The sequence below is a fragment of the Lolium perenne genome, chromosome 5 (genome assembly GCF_019359855.2).
Source record: "Lolium perenne isolate Kyuss_39 chromosome 5, Kyuss_2.0, whole genome shotgun sequence".
NCBI classification, from domain to species: domain Eukaryota; kingdom Viridiplantae; phylum Streptophyta; class Magnoliopsida; order Poales; family Poaceae; genus Lolium; species Lolium perenne.
In genome coordinates, this window is record NC_067248.2 from 51151731 (window position 1) to 51160706 (window position 8976).

An 8976-nucleotide genomic window follows, 5' to 3' on the forward strand; every position below is an offset into this window, starting at 1 on the left:
GGTCAGACCTAAAAATGATTAACCCATATACTGACACCCTATAAAAGTTTTATATTATAATTCAGACAGAATGTACAGTTATATAATTCATTCATGATCGTAGAAACAAAACCTTTGCAATGTTGTACCTCAAACACTTCTTTATACATATGGCAGTTGTACAGTTATTTCTAGATATCCTATAAAGCTTGCCCAACATCAGATTCATTTTTAGACTTCTCACTTTAGATATAATCTCTTCCATCTGCAGAGAGCATGTAGGACAAACTGTAGATCATATGCCTTCGTAATTTCCTAAAGAACCAACTACTACTGCATTCAAAGGATCCATATTTCTAGCTATCGACCAATATTTAAGGGGATAAAAAATGTACACTAAATTTAGAAAAGAATAACACCCCGAGAAAGAAAAACATAAATCTCTTGGGGTTGGGGGTGCTTCACCATACTCAGGTAGAGCAGAATGGCAAAGAGCTATTTTTTATATCACCTCCAACAGTAGGCCACAGCTGAATATAATTATTTGGTGGAGGTGAATAGAATAAAATATCAATGGAAGAAACATCAGAATGGCTTGTTGGGCGGTTCCCACCTCAGTTTTACTGAAGGGCGTAACACTTGAAGAATTTGGAGTTGACCAGCATGTGGAAGCTGAGATCCTAGCAGAACTTGTTGTTTCATACCTTGCTTGTACGCACTGCCATAATCAAAATTGGGAATAAGAAAGGATGATTCTAATTAGAAAGAAAGGAATCATCATTGTGTATGCTTAGTTTTTCGATGCAATAAAGTTCCAAAACACATACTGAATCTCTAATCAATAGTTGTTTGTCTGCAATTCTGAAATTCTATGACCCCATACAAAGCATCACCATGTAGGACCTGCAACACAGCAGGGGAAAATTGCAGCCACAAGATGTACTTAATTTATACAAACAAAAATCAACAGGCCAACAAAAGGAAAGGCCAGTTGCTTGGAGATAAACCTGAACTGGACTGCAGAAAAAAATGGCATGAAGAATTGAAGATGAAGAAGTTGCCCAGGGCCTTGGGATCTTGTCACTAACACCATGGAGGAGAAGGAATCCTGGGCAGCCACCCTATTGCCTGAAGACCTCCACCTTTGCCCTTCCCAAGCCGTTATGAGAGAGAGTGTGTAACTACAGCCTTGGCTTGACGGAGAAGACCAAATCAGTGACGGACATGCCATGGATGGATAAAATGAAAAGGAGAAGATGCAGGTTGGAGAAGGATAGCGGATAGAGGGTATACCAGAGCACGTGAGGGAGATACAGAGTAAAGACACGAAGAAGCAGCCACCCACCGCTGCTACCGGCGATGGCGACGGCGCAAGGTGGAGGTTGGCTCGCCAAGGTCGAGGACGACGGCGGCGTCTTGAACGCCCCTGCAGCCTGGTGAAGCAAGGGACGAGGACACCAACCTGCTCCTCCATCCCACTATCTGCTGGTGCCGACGGAGAGGAACCGAATCGGGGGCTGGTGGCACGACAGATTGGAGGAGGAGGAAGCCATGGGGGCGAATATGGAGGAGTCCCACCATGGAGGCGGCGCGTGGACGACGGGGGTTGGGGAAGGAGCGAAGCAGGCGATTGAGGAGGATCACGCGCGGGGAGTCGACGGCTAGTGTTTCCTCCGCGCTGCTCCTGTGGAGGCCGCCGGCGCGAGGTCGAGTCCGCCATCACCATCAAGGGAAGAGCTCCAGCAGCCCCTCCTGCTTGCCCTAGCGGTGCGCTGCTCCTGCTGGCCGGCGGCCGTCCAGGGAGGTAGAGCGGCTCGGGGGATGGGGCTTGAAGATGAGGCTTGGGAGAAAGGAGAATGGTGGGCAGACAGGGAGGCGGAGCAGCACCTCCATATGCGACGAGAGAGGATTGGCCGGGGAGGAGCTGAGTGCGAGACTGCGAGGCGATTGGGTGAGCTAGGGTTTCGGCCGCACCTTTTCCTTTTCCGCACATAGAAGATATTTTTCACCACCGGGCGCGACGAGAGCGGAACACCGAAATGACCCGCAGCGACTGCCGCGCGGACCCGACCGACCGTAGGGCCCAAATGCAGCCAGACGCGAGTAGAAATTGGCCAGTGCATGACTTTCGCTAGCGCTCAGGATGGACAGTACCAAACACTGCTGCTAGAAAACGGACGGATGAGATCGAATTTCGGCCATACACAGTAAAAATCGGACGGTTCACAGGCTGAAATCGCTGTGAGAGCCCCATGGGGGTGCAGCAATTATACCTTTAGATGTAAGGAGCCTTTAGCTTCTAGAATGTACAACAAGGTTTGAAGAGCCAGGCAGTTTTCAGTAACCTACATGCTAGTATCATATGAGAAAAGAAAAAAAAAATTCAATGTGAGGTTGAAGTGGTGACCTATTATGTGTTTCCTTGAAAAAAAGGATTGATAATAATACGATGCCACCAACAAACGTCCACTTGAATCTTGAGTGTGTGCAAATAAGACTACCATATCCATATCAGCTCCCAGCCTTCCGAGCGCTCATGGTTAAACAGGCAGTCGCTATCGCCAAGCTTACCTACATGCGATTTAACGCGTTGGATGATTCTTTTTTATTGAGCCTAATGCACCGGTTGATTTGCGAGTTGGTGGAGGCTTCGCGTGTGAGCTTTAGTGAGAGATAATCGGGCGACATATTCTAACGTACTAGATGAACCTAGCGCGCTCTGCCGTGCCGTTCTCAGTACCAACGTGTAGTTTTGTGGTGTGTTTTTTTTTTTGTGAGCATCTACATGCTTTCATTGCTAGCTCCCTAAGTATTGGCCCTAGGTGGAATACGGTGGGGCCTAGTGCGTTTTGTAGAACTTTTAGGTGAACCACTGGCAAAGAGTGGCCTTCTGAGTGCGAGAACATTCACATGTGCGCTCATTCTTCACATCTGAAGTGACAACTTTAAAACCAAAGCTCCGCCAACTGCATAGATGAACACCATTAAGTACCTTTTAAAATGAACACTCCATAATCATTCTAAAGAGAACAACTCACTGAAAATAAATTTCATTGTTTGGTCACAACTAAAACTAATTTGATTGTAGGAAACATAAATATTTGTACAACAACACCAGGTTAGAAACTGCAATGACTTTGATGATTCTTACTCTTGAACCAGTTCCTAGAAGAGCCACTATCGGGAAGGATCGAATGGAGGAATTAATAGCTTATTTTGCATAAAAGGATATCATCTTAGTTACCACTATTTTCTCACAAGAATGATACTAAAGCAGTCATATTTTCTCAAATGGTAAAATGGTGGCATTAGCAAAGAGGCCAGATTTCCCGCTTGTTAAAGCACTACTGGATATAGCGCAAGCTGAGCCTGCATCTTGCACATAGGCATCAATTAAATGCCAATCATATGGTATCTGAAGTCATAAAGTAAATATATTTAAATATGTAGCCTTCTATTCAACTAAGACAACAACATAAAACAACAACTTTAGAGATATTATAAATATATACAGAAAAGGAAGTGTATTATAAAAAACTATAATTTAATTTCCCATAAGAACATCCCTTGCTTTACTGAAGTCCAATAAGTCAGAAGTGACAACCTTTCCACCATCCTTGACAACTTTCTTGCAAGAAAAAAATTAAGCAGCAGTTCATCATGACAAATCAAGTAGAAAATTAAATCGAAAATGTATGATTATTGCAAGGAAAATACTCCGCAAAAGAGCCAATTTGAAATAAATTTCTTATGAGGAAGCCAAACATGTTTCTGTCGATTTGGTGCGATATATTTTCTATCCTAGCGTGATTTTTTTCTTGGGTGAAAATCATGGAATCGGCTGCTGACGTCATCTACATTTGTGGGTAGATTAACATCACTCAAGAAAAATAGGTTACAAATTCTCTTGCCTTCTATATATTTAATCCATCTTTTTAGCACCATTACAACATCTATGTACTTCACCGGAAAGTATCATTTGCTCCTGAGCACCAGTACTCTCGTCGTTTAAATAAATTTAAAATCATGGTTTACAAGTTTTAAAAAAATCTGAAAATAATTCTGCACATAGTTAGTGTTGTATCCCACAAGCATGTAAAATCGTGACTTGAAATTCTTTGTATTGTGGGCTACACAAAAATGACAAATCTGATAAAATTTGGGGATATGAAACATACTTCTACAGATCTACATTTTTGTTATTTTTTTACAGCTCAGAATACAAAGTATTTGGAATTGATATTTTACACGTTTGTGGGATAATTCTTGAACTACATCCGAATATTTTTTTTCAGTTTTTTTAAGATTCACAGATATGGTTTCAATTTTTTTGAACTAACCAGGTGCACTGGAGCTCGGGAGCACGAAATCTGCTCTGTACACATAAACAAACATTTGAGGTGTCAATTTGGTCAATGGTAGGAGAGCGCTGAAACTGATCATAAATCAAGGAAATCAACCCTGGGTACAGCTCTTTTATCTATGCATTAAATAAGAATCAGGATATAGGTGAATCTGAAAATGCCCTTTTTTATAGATTATATTCAAACGTTATAAAATAGGCTAACACATATCAGATTATACAATGATTGCAGTGTTGTCAATTAAGTTGACCAAAATAAGCCTTTTAGATATTTGGGATCTAACTATTAGCCAGTCTAACTATTAGCCAGTCTACTATTTTCAAAGGGCAACTGCTCCCATCTCATGCACAGAAACAAGATATATGTATGTTGGGAACTTACAGGTTAAAGAAAAAAAAGGTACATATACACATGTGCATATAATTTAGAACCTTATAAAGGAATGTCCACTCAAAGTGAAGTAATTAATATTTTGAAAACCTCATGAAGAGGTGCATATAAAAGAATGAGACAAACAGTGTAAGTACCAAATAGCAGTAGCTTGTGACTCCACCTGTGTGCATATGTAGTAGTGAGTTCTCATATGTGCAAGTACAAAAATAGTAGTGGCATGTGACTATATCGAAGACACGAGGGGAAATAGACCCAACAATTTATTCTGCTGGATTACATTTCATCAATCACATGGAATGTAGCACCTGAATTTTTTTGTGAGGGAACGGCATACCAGGTTAACCACGGTTTGTATCTGACAAAGAATAATCTAACAAGAACATCAATTTGATTACAATAAATGTAAAGAAACTAAGGAGTCATTTCTTCGGATTTTAGTAAACTTTGAATCCCTACTATCATATAAATCTGTTCTTACTTAGTAAGATTCAAGTGTTCTTCGACAATTCAAATTATATATGAGGTCCTACTACAAGTAGGACAGTCAATACATAATTAACTTACTATCACTCAAGTTTAGATCAATAATAATCTCAGACCAATGATATTTATTTCTAGAGCAAGGAATTACTTAATGAATTAATAGGTTAAAACTAAGGCACATGTTGGTTGAGAAAACCGGTCATTTAAGAAAGGTTGTGTTTGAGCCAATTTACAACATCAGCAAAAGGGGAGAAATACTTAATTTACTTGCTGAAAAAAATGAGCATGAAGAGGGGGCTACGATTTATGGTGTAGAATAAAACCAAGATCATACCTAGTCACAGATTGGAAGCATGTTAACAAATAGAAATTTCCCTTATTACATGATCAATCGAAACTGCAAGCCTCATATAAGGCAAATCAAGGGAGAATTTAATATTTATTAGTGGCAACTATCACAAAAGGATCCCATTATCAGATTTAAGAAAAGAAAAACGCTTAAACTACCAAATTATGTGGGGATATCATCCAAAGAACTCAATTTGTGACACGAATTGAAGCTAATACCCACCACATGCAACGTGAGTCGAAGATTGTGGACTCTCAAATCCGACCATAACACAATTATTTCGGAGCCACCAAAATATCAAAAGAAAATAAATCTGCGCTGGTGATGCGTGCAGTTAACACACGTCCGTTGGAAACCCCAAGAGGAAGGTGTGATGCGTACAGTAGCAAGTTTTTCCTCAGTAAGAAATCAAGGTTTATCGAACCAGTAGGAGTCAAGGATCACGTGAAGGTCGTTGGTGACGGAGTGTAGTGCGGCGCAACACCAGGGATTCCGGCGCCAACGTGGAACCTGCACAACACAATCAAAGTACTTTGCCCCAACGTAACAGTGAGGTTGTTAATCTCACCGGCTTGCTGAAAACAAAGGATTAACCGTATAGTGTGGAAGATGATGTTTGTTTGCGAAGAACAGTAAAGAACAATTGCAGTAGATTGTATTTCAGATGTAAAGAATGGACCGGGGTCCACAGTTCACTAGTGGTGTCTCTCCCATAAGATAAATAGCATGTTGGGTGAACAAATTACAGTTGGGCAATTGACAAATAAAGAAGGCATAACAATGCACATACATATATCATGATGAGTACTATGAGATTTAATCAGGGCATTACGACGAAGTACATAGACCGCTATCCAGCATGCATCTATGCCTAAAAAGTCCACTTTCAGGTTATCATCCGAACCCCTTCCAGTATTAAGTTGCAAACAACAGACAATTGCATTAAGTATGGTGCGTAATGTAATCAACACAAATATCCCTCGACAAAGCATTGATGTTTTATCCCTAGTGGCAACAGCACATCCACAACCTTAGAACTTTCTGTCACTGTCCCAGATTCAATGGAGGCATGAACCCACTATCGAGCATAAATACTCCCTCTTGGAGTTACAAGTATCAACTTGGCCAGAGCCTCTACTAGCAACGGAGAGCATGTAAGAACATAAACAACATATATGATAGATTGATAATCAACTTGACATAGTATTCAATATTCATCGGATCCCAACAAACACAACATGTAGCATTACAAATAGATGATCTTGATCATGATAGGCAGCTCACAAGATCTAACATGATAGCACAATGAGGAGAAAACAACCATCTAGCTACTGCTATGGACCCATAGTCCAGGGGTGAACTACTCACACATCGATCCGGAGGCGATCATGGCGATGAAGAGCCCTCCGGGAGATGATTCCCCTCTCCGGCAGGGTGCCGGAGGCGATCTCCTGAATCCCCCGAGATGGGATTGGCGGCGGCTGCGTCTCTGAAAGGTTTTCCGTATCGTGGCTCTCGGTACTGGGGGTTTCGCGACGAAGGCTTTAAGTAGGCGGAATGGTAGGTTTAGGGGCGGCACGAGGGGCCCACACGCTAGGGCGGCGTGGCCCCACCCTTGGCCACGTGGCCCTGGTGTGGCGGCGCCTCGTCGCCCCACTTCGTAATCCTTTCGGTCTTCTGGAAGCTTCGTGGAAAAATAAGACCCTGGGCGTTGATTTCGTCCAATTCCGAGAATATTTCCTTTGTAGGATTTCTGAAACCAAAAACAGCAGAAAACAAAGAATCGGCTCTTCGGCATCTCGTCAATAGGTTAGTGCCAGAAAATGCATAATAATGACATATAATGTGTATAAAACATGTGAGTATCATCATAAAAGTAGCATGGAACATAAGAAATTATAGATACGTTTGAGACGTATCAAGCATCCCCAAGCTTAGTTCCTACTCGCCCTCGAGTAGGTAAACGATAACAAGGATAATTTCTGAAGTGACATGCTATCATAATCTTGATCAATACTATTGTAAAGCACATGAGATGAATGCAGCGATTCGAAGCAATGATGAAGACAATGAGTAAACAACTGAATCATATAGCAAAGACTTTTCATGAATAGTACTTTGAAGACAAGCATCAATAAGACTTGCATAAGATAAGCAATAAATTCTTAGTAGAAAGCTTTGAAACAACACAAAGGAAGATATAAGTTTCAGCGGTTGCTTTCAACTTCAACATATATATCTCATGGATAATTGTCAACATAAAGCAATATAACAAGTGCAATAGGTAAACATGTAAGAATCAATGCACACAGTTGACACAAGTGTTTGCTTCTAAGATAGAAAGAAGTGGGTGAACTGACTCAACAATAAAGTAGAAGAATGGCCCTTCGCAGAGGGAAGCATGGATTACTATTTTTGTGCTAGAGCTTTTCATTTTGAAAACATAGAAACAATTTTGTCAACGGTAGTAATAATTCATATGTGTTATGTATAAGACATCCTATAAGTTGCAAGCCTCATGCATAGTATACCAATAGTGCTCGCACCTTGTCCTAATTAGTTTGGATTAACATGGATTATCATTGCATAACATATGTTTCAACCAAGTGTCACAAAGGGGTACCTCTATGCCGCCTGTACAGAGGTCTAAGGAGAAAGTTCGCATTGGATTTCTCGCTTTTGATTATTCTCAACTTAGACATCCATACCGGGACAACATAGACAACAGATAATGGACTCCTCTTTTAATGCTTAAGCATTCAACAACAGATAATATTCTCATAAGAGATTGAGGATTTGTGTCCAAACTGAAACTTCCACCATGATTCATGGCTTTAGTTAGCGGCCCAATGTTCTTCTCTAACAATATGCATACTCAAACCATTTGATCATGAAAATCGCCCTTACTTCAGACAAGACGAACATGCATAGCAACTCACATGATATTCAACAAAGGTGTAAAAGTTGATGGCGTCCCCAGAAACATGGTTACCGCTCAACAAGCAACTTATTAAGAAATAAGATACATAAGTACATATTCTTCACCACAATAGTTTTTAAGGCTATTTTCCCATGAGCTATGTATTGTAAAGGCAAAGAATATAATTTTAAAGGTAGCACTCAAGTAATGTACTTTGGAATGGCAGAGAAATACCATGTAGTAGGTAGGTATGGTGGACACAAATGGCATAGTTTTTGGCTCAAGGATTTGGATGCACGAGAAGTAATCCATCTCAATACAAGGCTTTGGCTAGCAAGGTTGTGTGAAGAAAACTCAAGTATAAAACGGTGCAGCAAGACTCACATATGAACATATTGTAAGCATTATAAGACTTTACATCGTCTCCTTGTTGTTCAAACACCTTAACCAGAAAATATCTAGACTCTAGAGACCAATCATGCAAACCA

General features: G+C 40.8%; 1 long non-coding RNA gene across 2 annotated transcripts; it reads right to left on the bottom strand.

The window, feature by feature from the left end:
• Positions 1–250: 250 nt before the first annotated feature.
• LOC127299162 (uncharacterized) lies at positions 251–1939 on the bottom strand. 2 transcript variants are annotated; one of them, XR_011744795.1, is made up of 4 exons: positions 1273–1939; positions 987–1167; positions 807–882; positions 251–697 (listed from the first exon to the last, which is right to left on the bottom strand). It is a non-coding gene; the product is annotated as an uncharacterized lncRNA (long non-coding RNA). The 2 variants fall into 2 exon arrangements; XR_007850345.2 differs by having other exon boundaries at positions 987–1172.
• Between the last annotated feature and the right edge of the window lie 7037 nt (positions 1940–8976).